Consider the following 19752-nt stretch of genomic DNA (forward strand, 5'->3'; position numbering starts at 1 on the left):
CCATTATGCACCAGCCAGTTACTGGGTAGAACATTGGTTGGCTCCTCCTATTCTTTCCCTCTTTCCGTAGCAAGCTGCTTGAACTGGCCAGTTTATTTTCAATCAATAATCATGGATTTTCACAAATCTTCTTTTTTTGGTGACGTGGAGGCTGCTGAGGGCGTCGTAGATCAGGCCACGTTGACATATTTCGAGAGAAAACTTGCCATTGCTTTCTTTGCATTTAGAGACCTCCTTGAAAGCCAACAATTGAGCCTGTAATTATGCTTCCTTTTTTGCGGACCTTTGTTTCAGCATAGATGAGCGTCCCATGATTAAAAAAGGCTTTTGTGGGGTATATTTATGCTCGGTGTGGAGTAAACTCACCCATCCATTGATGAGGATCCCCATATGCATCCATGCTCATCCCCCTGTGATCATAAGAAAAATGGTATGACACCACCTCTGCTTTGTTCAACCACATGATTGGTAGCTTTTTGTTACGAAATTACTGTTTCAACCAATTTTAGAATGTCCAATGATTAATGCCCAATGATACTATTATACTAAGACGCATAGTGCACTGCATAGCACTTCGTGGATCGAATTTTCAGAATCTGGCCCAGTCCAGCCCGAAAAGTCCAAATCCAATCCGACAGTCGATCCGCTTTTTCCAGATTTCGCAATCCGGTCCGGTCCGCCTTACCAAACAAATTTAGTCAATTATTCCGCTCGAACCCGCTTCCACGTTAAGGACTGTTTAAAATTACAACAGTTAATTTGGTTCATGTGAGTATCTTAAATTTGGAAATTTGTTGATCTCAAGCGGAGAAAATATGCAATAAGCTGTCATAATCAGTGACTGCTAAGATAACTAACACAGCTCGTAGCCCATCAGGAATGTAATTTTGCATGACGAATCAAACAAACAGGGCCCATCATATCATTTATCATATCGTAATTATTTTGGCCAATAATTGATAAAAACCATCACATCGCAGGGGCCAAAATCGCTTCTGGCTTCAACAACCTGAAGGCATGAATGCCTCATCCAACATTTTCAAACTCCAGGTCAGCTGCAACATACCTACATAAGTCACTAGACAGTTTCAGCTGCGCCCAGTGCAGAAGCTCAGGGCGAAGCTCATCTAGTGCGTCTCCTAAATAGTTAGGACGACCATCTCACCCCATGTATAAATGTTTTGTGTAGATGTTTCCACGGCAACCCAGACATTCATAACGCCGTAATAATATCTTTCAAACTCTGCCATATGTTCGAGGTATGCATGCCATATCAAGAATGCATTACCACAGATGTTTGCATAATACATGCTGTTGCATAATTAAAGCGTGTTTTCCCATCTGAGGAACGAACACGCAAGGCGATTAGGGAAACTGCCAGCTCATCTCCCGGCAGTGCTCTGTTGCGTAATTAAACAAGGAGTAGGAGCAGCGTCGCAGCGTGCGCACAGGGTAATCATGAATACTGCAAGCGCTTCCACTTCCGCGTGCACTGACGTGCACGGACGCGGACAGCTGAGAGAATATGAGCGAGATTATTGACGCCATACCAGGACGAGACGGCACGGCGCGAGGCCAAAGGACATCTGTTCCGCCTTTTGTTCGTGTTAAGCAAAGCGCGTGTTGTTTGTATTGAGCTCGGACCTTAGACATAGCCGAAATCAGACCACACCTTGAGTGGAAATGCCGCGTGCCGCACACTTGCTGTAGTGGTGGTGTAGTGCCATTAGGTTTCAACGACTTGACTGAATGAGGAAACTAATCACAAAGGATGTTCACTTTAACGTGATACAAGTATCGTCAGCCAAAGAGAAGAATGTGCAATAAAGTGGTTGTCCCAGTATGTCTATGATGGATGAGTTGCATGCCAAAACAATTCCGTCGATTGTACGGGGCTTGGAAAAGTTTTGGAATGCTGTGCCCGGTCTTTTTGGGTCTTCTGGACGTGACCTAGATTGCAAAAGACCCAATAACCGGTGCGCCGTATGACGCATATCTAGACCTAGGGAGGAATGGTCTTGGTTAAAGGGATCCTCGCATTTGAAATCACGAGCTCCAATAGCTTACCGGGTAAGCTGTACACTTATGGCTGGTTTTGTGATTGAAAGCAGAATGCGTGGTTTGAAACGGACGGAGTTTGGAGGCAAACCTCCGTCCACCGGTGCAAGATAGAACGACGTCGACTTGGTTTCATAGTCTGAAACTTGTACCCTGCCAAATCGTCGACACAAAACCATATCCTAACAACATAACCATGCTCAAGCTCAACTAGTTGCGGTTTAAGTGTCTGAACCATCCTTATCGTACTCTATTAAACGTTCAAATCGAGAAGTTTGCTTTGCTGTGCTGGAAACTTCCAGACAATAACGGCTAAATGGGCACTAGCCGACAGAAAGCAGCTGTTATGCATGCTGCCTCGACTACATTAAACACTTAACAACCCGCCGGCCAGTTCAAAATTTCCCAGTGCTCCATAGACTCCCCTCCTCCCCCGCTGCGACACTGATCATCCCAAAATGCGTCTAGAGCGCTTGCCACATAATTGCTGCGTTAAATTGGTCTCATAACTCATTCGATGTTCTGATGCCCATGCTCATACTTGCATTTTGCAAAACGTATACCTGTCCCCATATTCGTACTGGTACTCCATCGAGATATTTGCCTCAAGCATCCCAGTATCCCAATGCGTGGGATATCATGGGTGATTATTACTATATTAACAAACTAAGGCGGGCCCGATCAGGACATGAAATATCCCAACGCATTTTCGAGCAACATGCAAATTTAGACAGAAGCCCACGGAATTCAAGACGTCGTCTAGCAGCGATATCAGTGGAAGCTTTCATGTGTCTTCCAAACTGGCGCGTGTACCCAAACCAACTCGATACATCTGCAGAGCGTGCAAAATATATGAGACGATTTTGGGCACGCATATGGCACGGATACCAGAGTTGCCAAATGCTGATATGATTGTGAGTACCAGCACATGAAATGCTGCCAATATGCTAGTTTTATGGCAACGACGCTACTGCGACGCTACTCCCACACCTTGTTTAATTACGCATGCCATCGGCTCCAACTTATGAAAAACAAGCCTGCACAGCAAACATGATAGCCCTGCTCTTATTATCCTGCAATGTGCTAGCCATTCGTATCTAATGTGCACACACCAAACATTAGTCCTTTTCCGCCCGCCAAACTCATAAAAGGAAGATGTGCAAATGCAGTAATAACTCCTATGCATATAGGATCTCAAAGACGAGGGGCCCCTCCTCTTGTGTCTAAGCATCCTCGACATAATGATAATCATGTCGGCTATCACCTCGCTCATCCATCGCCGACACCTTACTGGCATCGCTGGCTGTTAATTTTTTTCTCGTTTTTTCCGGTGTGAGGGAAATTTCTACTGCTATAAATATGGCGGCATGTTTTAAATGGGACTGTGCCTCGCCAGCTGCTAGGCGCGTTTGCGAAGAACATTATACATATAAGACAGCACTAACAGTCCCATTCCTCATAGAATACCCGGGAGAACAGAGAGGTAGATGGATTGGTATTTTGGTTACATGCCCTTGTCGAGGCAATATCAATAGACAATTTGTCTATCGTTTGAGAAAACACTCTCTTTCACTGTGTAAGTCATGGTGCGCAAGCCGTAAGATAAGACAGAAATGCGTGAATGGACTAGTGTGATGTAGCCGTATTTTGGCCAATGAGCTACATCATGAATCCATCCTATGTAATCAAATTCCTTGCTTTGGATCGTTTCCCCAACCTTTGCCCAGTTACACCGTTCTCTAAATCCCTCCCCCCCCCAAGCCCTTTCTTAGGTACATCCGCCACTCCCGCTCCTTCCAGGTTGAGCTTACAAGCACTGGCTAAGAACCGGTTAGGCCAGAATTTCTTACGGAATATCATACACAATACACCATACACCTTAAGCCTGATGCCAATTTAAATAATCCGGGCAGAGCCCAGCCCGTTCTCGCCACACGGGATCTTCAGCTCTGCTGCTTCTGATTCCATCGAGCATCTCCGGCCGCTGGCTTCTTAAGCAAACAACGGACAGCAGACTCTTTCTTAGGCTACTGCGGTTGCCATTGTCTGAGATATTTCGTCCAAGGTGCGGGCCGCAGCCAAGACACTAAAACGAGCGATGCAAATAAATTTATTTTTCTGTCTCGCCTACCGCACCCGCATTCTCTCTTTCGCACTGGTGTGGTTTCTGGTTAGAACGCATGAAAATAGGACGATAGGCATTTAAATAATGACCGCTCTTTGTTGTCTTTCAACATTGTGCAGTGTAGTGGGCATACCTACTTGTACGTCTGCTGGGTTTTGTCGAGTGTTTTACCGTTTGTCATCCTCTCGGACGTTTTCGGGTCTAAGATGCATACTTTCTTCCTTAATGAAACATCGTATGGTTCTCATCTGCGACTCATATTGTAAAGGCATTTTGGTTTATTTGAGCTTTTAAAGCCTCGGCGTAACGAATTTCACAGGGGTTAAGCTGAACACACATGTTGCTGACGCGAAAAATAAGGTCCCGTAAATGGCACCAGACGTTGTCATATTGGACGAAAATCGTCTTCTGTAGAACCTAAAGGAACACTGCAAAATAATGTAGAACAATTTTGAGTGAAAGGGAAAAGAGCAGAAGGACTATTTAGAAGACAAATTTATCCCCCGAAGCAAAATAAGCGCTGTTGCAGCTAGTTTTCGTTATTAGCTGGCTGCGCCATGTGACTCCTACAACCCTCAGGCTACTCCAGTGGTCTGGACCGGATTTTTACCCGAATGAAAGTATTATGGTGACGTATTCTCATGTTGTTTTGGTAGTCATGCAAATAGTACGTGACATTTTGGGAAGCTAAGCACTCACCAGATGCTGGTATTGCGCAAATGGATATTAAGTGTACGTACATACCTTGAACTTTACTTTGTTATGGTGGTACCCCGTGAGAAATATGCTTCAGCTGTTTAAAAGCTTCCTGATTTTTGTTTTTGGATCATGGCTAAATGGCGCTGTCATGCCGTTTAAATGACGAATTGATTAGACTCCCATGTCTAAGAGGCTGACAGGTCGGTGGTACGTGTCGTCCCCAATTTCTCCGTGTAGCAACATTTATTCGTCGTGCAATGAAACTTATGCAGAAAAAAAATGGAGCATGCTTTCCGGTTGGTACAAGTCACTACATTTTTTGTATCAGCTAGATTTGCTGCTTTTTCTATCAGCATGAACTACTGTTGAGAAGTTTCCGATACTTAAGTGCCATATTCGTTTTGAAAGCTGGAAGCAGACCGTACTCGTTGGTTTGTGTTGCGTGGTGTTAACTGTTCGTGTTGGATAATTTTGAAAAGTCAAAGCTGAGGACAGTAGGCGGAGTAAAAATATGAACTATATGATTTCAACAGGTCCTTGAAACATTTACACACCTTTTATGCACAAATTGCAGGCGCGGCGAGAGCAAGCTGGTATAGATGGCTGGTTAAGACCTGTCCGACATTGGTAGCGAACGCTCAAGGGAATGGAGGTAGAAGGGGGTCACTTGCATCGCAGTCATGCGGGGGTCACTTGCATCGCAGTCATGCGGGGGTCACTTGCATCGCAGTCATGCGGGGGGCACTTGCATCGCAGTCATGCGCGCAAAGGCCTGTAATTGCGATGTCCTATTTCACCAACTCACATAGGCAGGTAAACTACTCTTGGAGAATTAGAACACTGAGCTATGCGCTGACGTACCTAAATTTGCTGTTTACCTTTTGTAGACTGCTCCGACTTCAGTTACAAGGATTGTATGGCATCAGCTATCGTCATACGAGAGCTTTTCAACTCATCAACACGTTAGGAAGGCATCAGAAACGTCCTGAGTTCTGGAAATCTAAACAAGTTAGAGCCATGCGGGAAAGCGATGCTGAAAGCTCTTATCAAACTGTATCATTAAGGCGTGTCCGAATCATGATTGAAGTCAAAAGAGATAAAGGGGTCAAGTGGTCAAATGAAAGATGGAAAAAGCGCTTTGTAATTCTCTCCTATTATGCCAAGAACTAAGCGTGCTAAAACGATGCCGAAGACGGTGTTGAGTAACTCTTTAAAAATTATATCAGACAGACATTAGAAGTCATCGACACATGTGACCTGTGATGTCAGGTTAAGTCAAATGTGTGAAGGCGATTAGAGTCGTCCAACCATGTCAAGAGCTAAACAAACCATATGAACGGGTTGAACATTGCCAGAAATGCTTTCCAAAGCCGCCAAGTTTACGCCATTACGCATGACTTTCGCGATTGGCTTTGTATGACCTTGAAAATATTGACCTCGAGAAGGTTACTAGAGTGACAGAGATGGACTTCAAAGGGACATAGATTAGATGACTCTAGAAAGCCTTTGGAGTGCATTGACACGACTCAGAAAAAACTTCATTGGGTGCGAAACGTCCAGATCAGGAGCTTCAAATTTTCACATATGTCACATAATACTATCAGCTCTGGTATCCTAAATTTCGGTAATGTCTTCAAAGCTCTTTGTAAGTTACGCCAGAAAACCTTCGAGGGGAGGGGGCTTTGGCGCCACCTCTCGAATAATGAGTGTTAAACCCCAATTTAACGTCGTTGCTGACGAGTCCTGGTATATGCGGGTAAAATAAGAGCAAAGAATGTATTAGATGAATACAAAGGAGGCAGACTTTAGAAGTGCAAGGTGAAATTACAACTAAACAAGTTCAGGACGGTACCCAAATATGTAGAACAAGAGGGTAAACGGGCGTAGGGCGCAGTCTTTCAAGCGGATGAGCGAGGCTGAAGCCCGTATGCAGTGAGTGCACGGTGGGCGCCGATATGTTGTTTTTTGGGGGGGAGGGGGGCGAACATGGATTCCCCAGTTTAGCTGCGAAGGGCCACACATGAAAGCAGCCATTAGCAGCTCAACCAGTGCCCACAACAAACGTCATATCTGGCCATGCCACATGATTACACTGTGAAGCAGGTGTAACCAGCCGGGCCCAATATTCATCCCAATTTGGTCGCGGCAGTCTAAACCAGTCTGTGGGCAATGGCTTGCTCCAGTCTGGCAGCTTGGGGTAAGAGACGAGATAGGGCTGGGGTACCACCCAGTGACGAGCGCGTAAAGCTAGGCTGGCGCTTGGGCTACCACCCGGTGATGAACGCGTAAAGCTACACTGGCGTTTGAGCCACCAACCAGTGATGAGCGCGTAAAACTGGGCTGCTGCAGGTTTAGCATCATCAATCATGTCAGTAACTTAATAGGGAGTGAAGGCTGCTAAGCTCCTCGGAGCCTGTTCCAATTCATCAACTGGCTGTGCATAAAGCAGCTAAGCCGGAAGCATCGCATGCGGCTCAATCTGACTCAAGACCATCTATGAGATATGAGTCCACCTATATCACGATGTGAGCTACTTCGGCAAAAGCAGCGCGGCGCAGCGCACGTATACACGCGCGGTAACAGCAAAGGTCTCGCGACCGTCGTTATTGTTCCGGCTATCATCCTCGTCTGGTGTGTTAGTATGTTTGCGTTTGGCCCAATTAACTTTCCGGCGGTCGTCAGGTGATATGGAATCCTCAGCAGGACCGGCCGATATCTGACTCAGCACCGTACGTGTCACAAACCGAACTCTAACCTTGGTATTGCGTGGCAGGGGTTCGGCGTACGGTTGGAAGCAGTAGCCGTTGGAACGGTTAAATAGGAGGTTTTGTGATCACGGATGGCCTACTAATCCCAGCAATTTCAAGAGATAAAGTCAGGTTGTGACGTGTACAGTGAACATCATCCAGCCCTTTTAAAGACTCCATAACATCTGATGATGGCCGGAGAGTTAACTGGTCGAAACGTTGTGAAGAACGGTAGCTACTCTGACGTGTTGTGACAGGCAGATGATGCATCGCCCCGGAAACCTCGCTCTTTCAACATCAGCCACAGCAGACTGCCACCGTCACTATCGGACATGTGTGCCTTCGGGCGAAGAATACCAAGAAAGTCCGATGTGGGAAACCCGAGGAAATGAAAACGCTTCAACGCAATGCGGTAAAACGAGATTGATATCAACAGCAGTCGGAGTGACAGTATGCCGACCTTATCATATTACCTTTTTTATCCATGGTGTCCCCTCCCTCATATCCTGTCCTCATGTCGCTGAAACTACCATAATTTCCTCTCCTCATATCAGATCACCCATGTTTCCTCTCTTCATCTCTGGTCTGGCCCTCTCCTCACATCTCATCTGCTCTGCCCTCTCGTCCTAACTTCCTCTCCATCTGGCGTTTTTCCGTCCGCACGTGTGTCTATCCTCGACAAGCCGGCCCCGCCCTGGCAGCTCCTCATCTCCCATCCGCGCCATTCCCCCCCCCCCCCCCTACCCCGACGGGAGCCGCCTCCGATAGCCCTTCGGCGAGCCGCGCTCATCGATGACGCCGGTAAAAACAGGACCATCGCCGGCGGTAGAGGTGGCCACTCTAGGACGAGCTCGCGCGGCGCCCGGCCCGCGCCGCCGCCGAGCTGCATTCGGCTGCGGCGGGGTTGGGGTGAGCCTGGTGCGGTGGTCAGCGGGCGCCGCTGAGCCGTGATCGGCGGGGGCTGGGGAGAGTCTGGCGCGGTGGTCAGCGGGAGCCGCTGAGCCGTGATCGGCGGGGGCTGAGGAGAGTCTGGCGCGGTGGTCAGCGGGTGCCGCTGAGCCGTGATCGGCGGGGGCTGAGGAGAGTCTGGCGCGGTGGTCAGCGGGAGCCGCTGAGCCGTGATCGGCGGGGGCTGAGGAGAGTTTGGCGCGGTGGTCAGCGGGCGCCGCCGGGCTGTGTTCGGCTGGGACAAGGGGAGAGTCTCGAGCGGTAGGCAGCGGGCGCCGCCGGGCTGTGTTCGGCTGGGACAAGGGGAGAGTCTCGAGCGGTAGGCAGCGGGCGCCGCCGGGCTGTGTTCGGCTGGGGCAAGGGGAGAGTCTCGAGCTGTAGGCAGCGGGCGCCGCCGGGCTGTGTTAGGCTGCAAAGGGGCTGGGGTGAGTCTGGGTGGTGGGCAGCGGGCGTCGCGGGGCCGAAAAGCTGCCGAGTGGGATGTGAATGGAAAGACTTAAGCACGAAACTGCGGGTGTATTTGGTAAAGCTTGCCCGTATTTGTGGCAGAATCAGGTGTGAAATTCTGTCCAAAATTCTGTCCAATTCTGTCCGTAGATGGACACAGCGTACGTGTCTTCAGTGGACAGATCTGACAGCATGTAAGTACATTGCGCTCAGTGATGACATTTACACCTGGTGACTTAATTTATGTCATCTTAGAGATAACATGCACCTGAGGTTTTAACTTCCACCGAGATGAATTCATTCAAGGTTAGGAAAAACCACGTCAGCTACCTACTCCCCTTACCACGTTCAAGCCGGATTCTGACATCCGAAAATCTGCCATTTGTGGGCGGCAAAGCCGTTTATTATGCAAGCATTCAGTGCGTTCACTTAACTGTTCTAAAAGTAACTCGTTAATCATGGTTTACTTCACAACACAAATTCCATCCGTAATTGTGATGTATGCAGGTAGTAACAAAGCCGACGAAAATCGAAGCCAACACAGGCAGTGTCCTGAGTTGGCACTGGTTAGCGAGGCCAACATTTTTAGGTTGCTATGTTTTGCTAAGTCCCCTCCTGACTTTGACCCATCTGACTTGTTGACTTTGACTCATCCGACCCGCCTTGGTTACGTGCCAGTCATATCTGCCGGGCTTAAAGATGCTACTAGGAAGCAAACCACTAGTGAAGAGAAACAAATGTTTCCCGCAGCGCTTAATGGCTTTGAATGCGGTAAATCACGCCAGTGGCATAAGCAGGGGTCCCTTCGAGGACTGAAAATACGGGTCGGCCCGTGCCGCGCTAAAACAGACATAGCAGAAAGGATATCACTCTTCTGGTCCAGGGCTACCTCTGGGAGTAGGTAACGGACGATGGTACATAATTATGATCGAACGGCCGATTTGATAATTAACATAAACACTGAAAGAAGTGTTGAGACGAGAACAGTCGAGAAACCAGAAGGCCTTAAAATAAAAGAATCAAGGACCAGAAGAATCTGTTCACCTTGGGGACAGGGGAGTGTTGATACCTGCGCTTCCCTACAATTTGTATGCAACGTTAAAGCTCGCACACCCTTACCCGCATCCCCCGTACGCATCGTACGATGGCCCCATACCTCACACAACGTAAACAGCGATGCCATACCCTGGATAGCAAAGCTTTCCGGTCATTTTCACAGCTAGCTATCACTCTGCAACAACCAATAACTTTGGCTTCGAAAGAGCGTATCAGCTCGGAGCCAGGTGCGCGATCCCGGTGTTTTTGGCGGCCCAGCCGACCGCGGCCCGTTCCAGGTGAACTCCCGGCTGTTTTGTATGGTTATCTGGCGGCCCAGGCGCGACCACCAGCGGCGCACCACGCACACAGCCTTACCGGGTTTCTCCTACGCCGTCAACACAGCCTCACCGGGTTTCTCCTACACCGTCCGCATAGCATCACCGAGTTTCTCCTACGCCGGCAGCACAGAGCGCTGGGTTTGTCTTACGCTGTCAGCACAGCTTAACCGGGTTTCTCCTGCGCTGTCAGCATAGGGCACTGGGTTGGCCGGGCCCCCTGTTGGTGCTTGGCAGGGGCAATCGGCGCGCTTTAGGCGGCAGATGTGATTGTCTGCGAGAGTGTCTGGGTTAACTGACAGCTGCGTGCGCGTCTTGGGCGAATATGGCCGCTTCATTTTGGATCAAAAGCCCTAACAAGCACGCAAAGTTATCAAAGTCTGGAGAGTGGCGGTTTATGGACACTGCACAGGCCTTAAACCGCTTTGCCAAATTGTGTTCTTGCGGTGTCCACACAGGAACAAGATAGACAGTGCCAAAGGAAGGCACTGACGCTCTGCTAGCAGGAAGTGTCTGATGCAGTATGTCGGCGTGCAGTGCTTCCTCACCCACACAAGTGATGCCGTACAATAGCCTCGGTCATGGTTCGACTTGATCTAACAATCTGCTTGTTTGCAGGCTCTATTCTTAGGCAAACTATATGCCAGCACGACATGGCCATTGCAGCTGATTGTCTCCCTAACATGTGAGCCCGCAATAAAACAAACAGGCAGAGCGCCACTTGTATAATGTACTATATTACGCACGTTATTTAATTTGCTTCCTTCATTGCATCATATTCATGATGCCCATTAGCGAAGGTGACCTCCGTCCAATCAGCGGAGAACGAGCAGAACCGGGACACTTCATGGCACGTGGAAGGTCGGCGGGTTAGCGCCGCCGGGTGACCCGGTCATGTGACCTGACACGTGCTGCAGACCCCACAGATGGGCCGCTGCATCGCCGGCCCACTCAGACCTGCGCCAAAGCTTCTGATGTAGGGGCGGAGTGGACAATTTCGGTGTGGGTAGGGAAAGGGCCATACGGCCTCAGCATTGTAAGCTGGTTTTGTGTAACGTATGCTGTGACGCGTTGGTGAGAACATCTGTTGCGTGGGATATATCGTATCCCCCTAAAAATTTGTTAAAATGTATTTTTGAGAGGGAGGATCTCCCTAAAAAAACCAAGATCATGCTGCAAGGGAAACAATTCATCGAATGACGTCAATGCGGTATGGAATGTGTATTGCGAACATTCCGAAAATTGCGGATGGTCCGAAACCCACCCTTAGGCACCTTTCGATATTGATCCCACAGCCAATGATTTGAATGTGGTCGGTGACAACGGACGCACTGTGACATGCACCACAGCGGCTAATATAAATCTCTCACCTGGACAAGCTCATGAGTCTAAAAGCAGAGCCAAATGCAATGCAAATTAAATGTTGAATATGGTAGATGCCATATGTCCGGCCCGTTGCGGAGCTTGGCCCCTGTGAGCTGTCACGAGCCACATTGCACCCGCCCGTTGCGGAGCTTGGCCCCTGTGAGCTGTCACGAGCCATATTGCACCCGCCCGTTGCGGAGCTTGGTCCCCGCGAGCTGTCGCGAGCCACATGACAACAGCCGACAGCGCCGAGCGGACGTGAAAGGCAACGCCGGAAACGGACACCCTGGCTCAGTACAGATCCCCTCCGACAGCACCACGACGCCCCAAGGGCAATCTGCCGACGACACGAAATGGAGGAGGGCGCGTTGCGTAGGCAGCTGCGAGCAGAAATTGAACGTGACGCGCTTGAAAAAGTTCAGTGTGGTGTCTCCCAAGGGAGGGGGTCCCCAGAAGCAGAAGCAAACACATCGAGTTAGCGCATCCGGCATTACAAACGGTCATCGGTGGCCACAGTGTTCTAGTTGTGTTCGACTCGGCCGTCCGTTGCGGAACATATATGTGGAGGTTTCTCTTGGACATCAAGGCTTGTATTCTATGTGGGAAGCCGAAGAGCGAGGTGATACTGCCGAGAGGGGTGTGAGAACGGCCCGACGTGTGAAAGTCAAGCCATTTTATGTCCCCTCTTTGCCTGCATCCCCATAAGGTTACGCCTAGATTTAATTGCGTGTAAAATCGTCCTTCGCTTCCCCCCCCCCCCCCCCCCCCTCCTCCCCGTGTTCCCATCCCAATCTGTGTGTGGCGGCTAAGCAATGTCCGTGTGTTAAGCAATGTCCGATTGCATTAACGCTTGTTTGCTAAATTATGCTGGACAAGAGAGCCTCAGAATCCACCTTAAACTCCCTTAAGCCACCTAAGTAACACGAAACACATAACATTCAAAGTTTAATTGCGCCATTCTTCAGCATTTCTCAGGCTCTGTCAAAACGGGAAGGTCAGATCTAAGATGATAAGCTCATTGTCGGGTCATTTCGGTTTTATTTTGGTTCAGGTGCCCAAATTCTACATTTCTTGTGTTGTGCTTTCAAATTACTGCCTTCAAGGCCTCAAACTGCGTAAATTATAAGTTCCAAAGGTTCTTGTTGCGATAGGCAGTGCAAGACTGGCCAAGTAAACTCGATGTTATCTCCCTGCCACAGAGACGTAGTTGTTTGGTCAATACAAGTTGTATATGCAGTCATTGAGAATGTCTCGGCTAAGCAACGCAATCTAGCATTGTTTGCTTCGCAGTGCTTGAACCACGGCGCGTTCTTGAGATACCGCAGTAGGGCCCATCGACACGGCACATGATCCGCGTGGCCTCCTTTGACCTGTCACGGGTCACGCCCGCTGATGGCTGCTATCGATGCATACTTCAGTGTGTCAAGTTCTGGACCACCCCACTGTTCGCACCGTGTTAATACACATCCGCTGTTGCAACCACATAGGCATGAGTAACTTTACCACGTTTGAGCCACCACTGATCTGGTTTAAGGGTTAAGGGGGGGGGGAGCGGGAAATTCTACACCGAGGGTCATGCTTACTGGCGTTCAATGACAGCAGTTTGTGCGATGATATGTCAGCTATCAAGGCCATTTTCACTTGGTTCTACTGTGTTTAGTGCTTGAGATAGCATGTGCGAGCGATGCCTTCACCCTTTTAACCAATACTGCATTCCCCTTAATCATGCGACGCACCTATGTGCTGTTGCTCATCCACCAACATGTACAAATGGTCGTAAGACTCCTAGCACGGCAGGGAAAACCCAGCCGGCTCTATTCCCGTGCTCCCCGCAGGACAGACGTATTTTAACTGCTTCCCTCGTTTGGCAGTGCCTCTGTGGGCCTGACAGCGCGGACAATTCAATATCTTCTTTCGACAGCGGGCAGTCTGGAACCAATCATTTCCGATTGCGCCACCATGACCCAAACCCAATCGGCGGGCGACACAATGCCCGCTCGCCAATCCTCTGCCCATTAACCGCGCGAATTCGGGGCGAGCGCCATCGACTTTCCGTCGCGGCTGTGGCTTCGGGTGACGCGTCAAAGCTGCCGACGGCTTTATCTGTTCGCGCCGCCGCGTCCGTGAAAGATTTAACGACGCATTTCCTGTTTACGGGCGACGAGAGGTCAGAGGTCAGGTCCGAAATCACCGGCGACGAGGATGTTGAGGTGCCAGCAGACGTCAGTGTCAAAGCGCAACAGCCGTACACAGCCGAGGGACAGTCGCAGAAGCCATCTCAGGGGGGCAGAGCTCGCAGCAACGCAGCCCGGGGAAGACGAGATGCACGACTGGCTGTTGGTCAAGGTGCGACGTAAGACTGGCTGCTCGTCAAGAACCTTCGTGTTGGGTAATGCACATGCATCAGCTGAACGACTTCATCAGGAGTAATAATGTGCGGTCCCATAACATCGTATGGAATCTGAAGATCGATTTACATTCCTGTGAGTGCCTCTGGAACCGCACGCAATCATATACGATGTTCGCTTTATCGTGCACAACGGCTGACTCTCGAGAACATCGAGGCCGTATCATCGCACACTAAACGGGCAATTGCCGAGCGTATGAGTTTCATATTATCCAATATGCTGGACGAGGCAATAGCTGCGAGGCCAAGCGGGATATGGCGAAAAGATACCATCATAAAACGTGTTCATCATGCTCGGCGCAGTGAATGATAGCAGCATAAACACCCTCTCAGCTCCGCGCTGATGGGGTGCTCAGAATCTCACAAGCAAAGTATGCTCTTTGATCATGTCCCTGCACGATCTAAAGAACATAAAACGTGGAACAGAGCGGACTTCTTTGATTGGGAGCACGCCAAAGCGCCGCATTTAAATTGCTTTCCCGTTAGTCGAGTACGTAAGCTATCAAATCCCAAGCGTGGGGAAATAAAGCGCGCCAGCCCTGAAACAGATCACGTTTGAATCAAACCGCATACCACCGCAGGAAAACTAGTCGACTTGCCTGCCACCAGAAGCCACACAAGGCGCCCTGTCGAGAGCGGGTTTTCTCTTCAGCGCACCCATCTTTCTGCCTGTCGCCTGCGGCCGCGCCACACTCCCACGCGATATGGCGCTGCGCCGTTCCCATTGTTTGTAAGCGGCGATGGGTGGGTCCGGGGTGCGTGACCCGGCCCGTGGCAGGCTGTCGGCACGTGCTGACAGGAGGCGGGAGGGCCGTGCTGTGCCGTGCCCACCCGTCTTTCCGTCTCACAATGAATTACGAGTGCGGATCAAAGGCGAGGCAATGATGAGCGGCAGGCTGCGGGAGCGTGTGAAGTGCTCACGCTGGTCGCATATTTACCGTTAGTATCGTGCTCAGAGGCACTATTTCGGGCAAAAAGTAGAGAATCGCGCAAGTGCTTTTGTATTTCGTAAATTCTTTCGTGTAAATAGACGTTTCATCGCCTCGGATCCGATCCATAGATGAATCTGAATTCAACGACTTTCTTCGATTAACTATGAATGTGCACCCTTTTGTCAGGGTGAATTTTCGCGCAGAAAGTCGGGCACCTGCGAAACATAGGCTACTGAAATAGCTGTGCAGGGTGATCCCCTTGTCGTAACATGGACATCTCCGTTCACCTTTTATTAGGGAAAATCGTATCTCGTAGCCAAATGGTTACGTGCTTATCGAATCGCTCAGTTGTCTCTTCAGGCGCGAGACTGCCGATTGAAATTCCATGATTATCGGTCTCGCAGGGCGTCCGTCTTTAAATACCCTCGAACGGTTTAAAATGAAGCGATTTTACGAAATGCAATTTAAGAAATGATTGTAGGAACTGTCCAGTTAACTTGCATGGACTGATACGGGACGAAGCTGAATGTCTGACGTCTGTCCTGAAGTTTCGTGCATTGGAAGATAGGGAAAGTGGACTGACTGAGAGATTGAGAGATAGTTGTGGTTTAGGGAGCTTGGCCAGGCCCCCCCCCCCCTCCCCTCCCTCCCACCTCCCAACTTTTGGCGACCTCCCGACGGACTGCCTGGAACAAGGGCTGATCATATTCAGCGATCCGTCAACACAGTTTATGTTAGACCGCGCTTTGACCATCAGCATGCAGGGAAGTAGTTCTGAAAAATCGGTTCCAGGTCCAAAATCACCCTGGGCCCGCCAACCTGGGCTATCCCAAGTGTTGTTTTCTCTGCAGATTTGAACTGCATATTTTGCCATTAACAGGCAATCGGGCTATAACGTTATTTTTCGAGATTCTGTCCTCAACCGGTTATCTTTTCCGTAAGCACGGTATCTACTGTGTATGATTGGGAGAGCTTCCTGTCAAAATCGGCTTGTAAAGGGCGAAACCTCAAGCTCCTCGTACTGGATGCGATCCTACAACAGCTGACCGTGCAGAGTTTGCACGAACTAGAGGCATGTTGGTGTGGTGGCCAGAAAGGCCCGGGCTAAAAAAGGCTAGCTAAACATCCAGTGGTAGATTCGGGGCGAAGTGCAAACAGTACACGACCCCACCCCCCGAGCTGGCCAAAGTCGGACGACCAATGACACTTTTCTGGACTTGGAAGGTAATCTGAGCAGCTCTAACCATGAAAATTTGTTTTAGAACACTCCTTGAGGTTAAGAGAAGCGAGGCTTGATATCGATGCGTTTTGCTTAATCGGACACCTATTTGGACTTTGCCCCCAAGCCAGCGCTGCTGATCCTGGAGACGGCATTCTAGATCCGCCCGTATCAACATCCAGCATGCTTTTGTCAGTATTTCGTCCGTCTCTTAGGTCTTTGAGTGGGTTTCAAACCGCACTGCCTACCCAATGACAGCCGAAGCCCTCATGGCGCCTGAGAACTGAGAGAACTCCATTAGGGCCAGAAGCAAATGCGATGTAGCTGAACATCTCGCGGTTCTTTAACACGCGTCCGCATGGCCGGCTGGGCACCATTTGCTCGGGTGTGGGGTCAAGTTGATGACTATGAGATCTCAAACACTAACGGAGCTATAGACACAAAATTCACAGAGTATGTTGGCCTGTACGTGAACTCACTTGTGTTCAAGTTTGAGATTCCTAGGTTATGACGTTCGGGTTAAACAATGTCAAACAAGGTCAATTTCCGGGTTGGCCCCCAAAGTGCCCTAGAACCTAGCTAACTGTTTCTAAGCATAAGGCCACGCGCTCATTTGAGATCAGTGACCTTTTATGACCTTTTGAAGGTCATGGTGACCAAAATCATACAAGACTGCTCTGAGTTTTGCATATAAATGAGCGGTAAAGATTACGCTAGGCAGTATGCTCATAAAACAAAATGTTGACCCAGTTCATCTTGGTCAATTACTTTTTCTGACCTCTAAGAAGCCAATGAAAGATGCATTATTCGGTTCCTGCTACCACAAGATTCGAAATGGGCACCAGAAACTACCTCATACAGCAAGCCCCAGAGTAATAAAACAGGTTGGTTTTGACCTTGGTCTGACCTTCATATCTAAACTTAGGTAATCGTTATTGGCTCATTCAATATTGTTGTTGCCTACGAAAGTATCTCAGAGATGTATGGCTTCGTTAAACACGCCATTGTTGCATCAGATTGAACGATTCCCTAGAAATTGGCTTCGCTGAAACCATGGCCTGAACTTGACCTGCCTTAGGTCAGCGACCTTACAAGGTACATCTAAATTTTTGATGCCAAAAGATCCACCATTTAATTGTCTACAGCTATGCCAATATTTGGCGGGGCTGCACCGCGCCGTTCGGAAACCATTCTGGAAAAACCTTTGGTGGGCCGAGTTGACCCCCCACACCCAAGCACGTGTAAGGCTGTACCTCACCTCTTGAACTTCTCTGAGATGAGCGCAGTTTTTCTTTTTAGCTTAGACTGTTCCTGATGTCTGTTTCAGCAGTTCTCATCACATTGCTTCCTCGGGAGCATCAGATTAGGTTATTAACATCAATCTCAACAGTCGTGTCAGTTGGATAAGGCAGTAGTTATTATCTCATTGACCTGAGAAAACCAGAAGACTGGAGATGTAGATGCGTGGACTTTTCGGCAACATACCTCAATCGAAACAACAGCAAAAGGGAATTCACTTCTGCTATGGTTTCGATGAAAGCATACTGCCGAAGTATCAATGCGTCTATATCTCCATTCCCCTGGTTTGCTTCTGACGAACGAGGGTATTACTACTGTCTTATCCATGTGGATAATGTTCCTCGCAAATGTACTTAACAGCCTACATAGTTCTGTCAGTTTGCATTAACAGATGAGGCCGCATTTGTAACACACATGAAATGACAGAAGCGATTGAGAGGATCCAAATGTTCATTCCAAAATTAGCGTAGTCTTCGGTATGAACGAAACATTTGGCGTGTGGGTGGCTCAAAAGTCAGGCATGGTACCATCTTTTAATTCAAGTTTTATTTTGATGCATCTTTTTAATTACATCCACTTAATTTTATCAACCCGCGACACATCTTCTGCAGCGCAGGACACGTGAAATGACACCATACGTAATTATTTTTGCCATGTAACTGACCCCAAAATATAGGTGAATTGACCCGGTCGCCTTTGATACACCACTCGTATGGACAGGGGCACTTTATATACTTTCGGAGGCCTAAGCCTCTCTCCCAACGCCAACTTTAGCTCCCCCCCCCAGCCAATGCGCCTTTAAGTCCTTTAAAAACACATCAGCTCTGGTATCATTATCATTATTTGCTTTAGACTTTATTGTTTCTTATTATCATATTATTTTGTTGCTTGTTTTTTCATCGAGGACGTAATTTGAGCTGCCACAATTCGGAAAAATACCAGGTTTGGGGTTTGTAGACCAGCTTTTTCGGCTGGGTCCACTCACCAACTTTAGAAAGTGACACCCCTGCGCGTGTGCATTACCAGTGTGTTGGAATAGCACGTTTCATTACCTTTAAGAGAGTGGTGCACTACCATTTGCGTTAAATATCGACTGGCCTTTTGACCCTAGCGAAGAATGACAATCTTCGCCGACGACATGAAACGAGATTGTTAGCTGTTATATCCTGCATGACTGGCCGAGATATTGCGAAGTACGCGAATCTTTTGAGAGGGTATTGGCGACAGGAACTGGCGACCCCACTCATGGAGTTTTCGTTGTCCGACCTCTCTCAGTTCACACCGCAGGGTGTTTTGTTCCATACCAATTCCGCAAAATATTGTGTTGGTACCTTCCCTGCCCACGTCTGGTTCAGCCATGGACTAAGCAGCGCTAGATTCGCGTAATATTTGCAGATGATATATTTATCTGCGCCACGCGCCCAGTTTCATGCTGTTGCAGGCTCCAGTTACCGAGATTTGATGCAATTTTTTAAAAGATGTCCCGGGCCGTAAGCTGAATCGATCAAAGGATCGTGCAAGATAGCGTATGACAATCTGCGTGTATCCACCCAGACTCGCTTCTCCAGTTGTTGACGTTTTCCCCCGTCGAAGTGTGCTGTAGTCATGTAACCGCAACGCCTAAGCGTTGAAATTTGGACTTGATTTTGACCCACGTCCTGCAGGTTTTCTCACTCCACTGGCAAGACTGTGTTGAGACGGACTTCATTATCATGGAGGACCGGATTTAAGCTTCAAGTAAATGTGACTTGACGATTCCATTACTGAAGCAATTTGCGACAAAGAGTCTGGAACAAAAGGGCATTGTTCGGGCCCACACGCTCCTTGAATGCCAGAGGTTTCCCAAACTGGCAAACCGGATGGTTCAGAAAATAAATCCAGAACCTCTAAATTTATATCCACTGAAGCAACCTGAGTCCCGCTGTGTCTGCGCACAGTCTGCTGACATTTCCGGGCTCATTTTCTGAGCTCTCCATCAGCCACTTCGTGCTAACGGTTTCGGTACCGCAGTGGGGTCGCTCAAGGATTGACAACCTCCGATATGTGCCATATATCGCCGTGCAGTGCCTGGCTTGTCGCATCGTGACAGTAACTTTGACTGGCAGCACCGTAACTCTAATTGGCGGCACATTT

Source organism: Pollicipes pollicipes, unplaced genomic scaffold (genome assembly GCF_011947565.3).
Source record: "Pollicipes pollicipes isolate AB1234 unplaced genomic scaffold, Ppol_2.1 Scaffold_4219;HRSCAF=4965_pilon_pilon_pilon, whole genome shotgun sequence".
Classification (NCBI taxonomy): domain Eukaryota; kingdom Metazoa; phylum Arthropoda; class Thecostraca; order Pollicipedomorpha; family Pollicipedidae; genus Pollicipes; species Pollicipes pollicipes.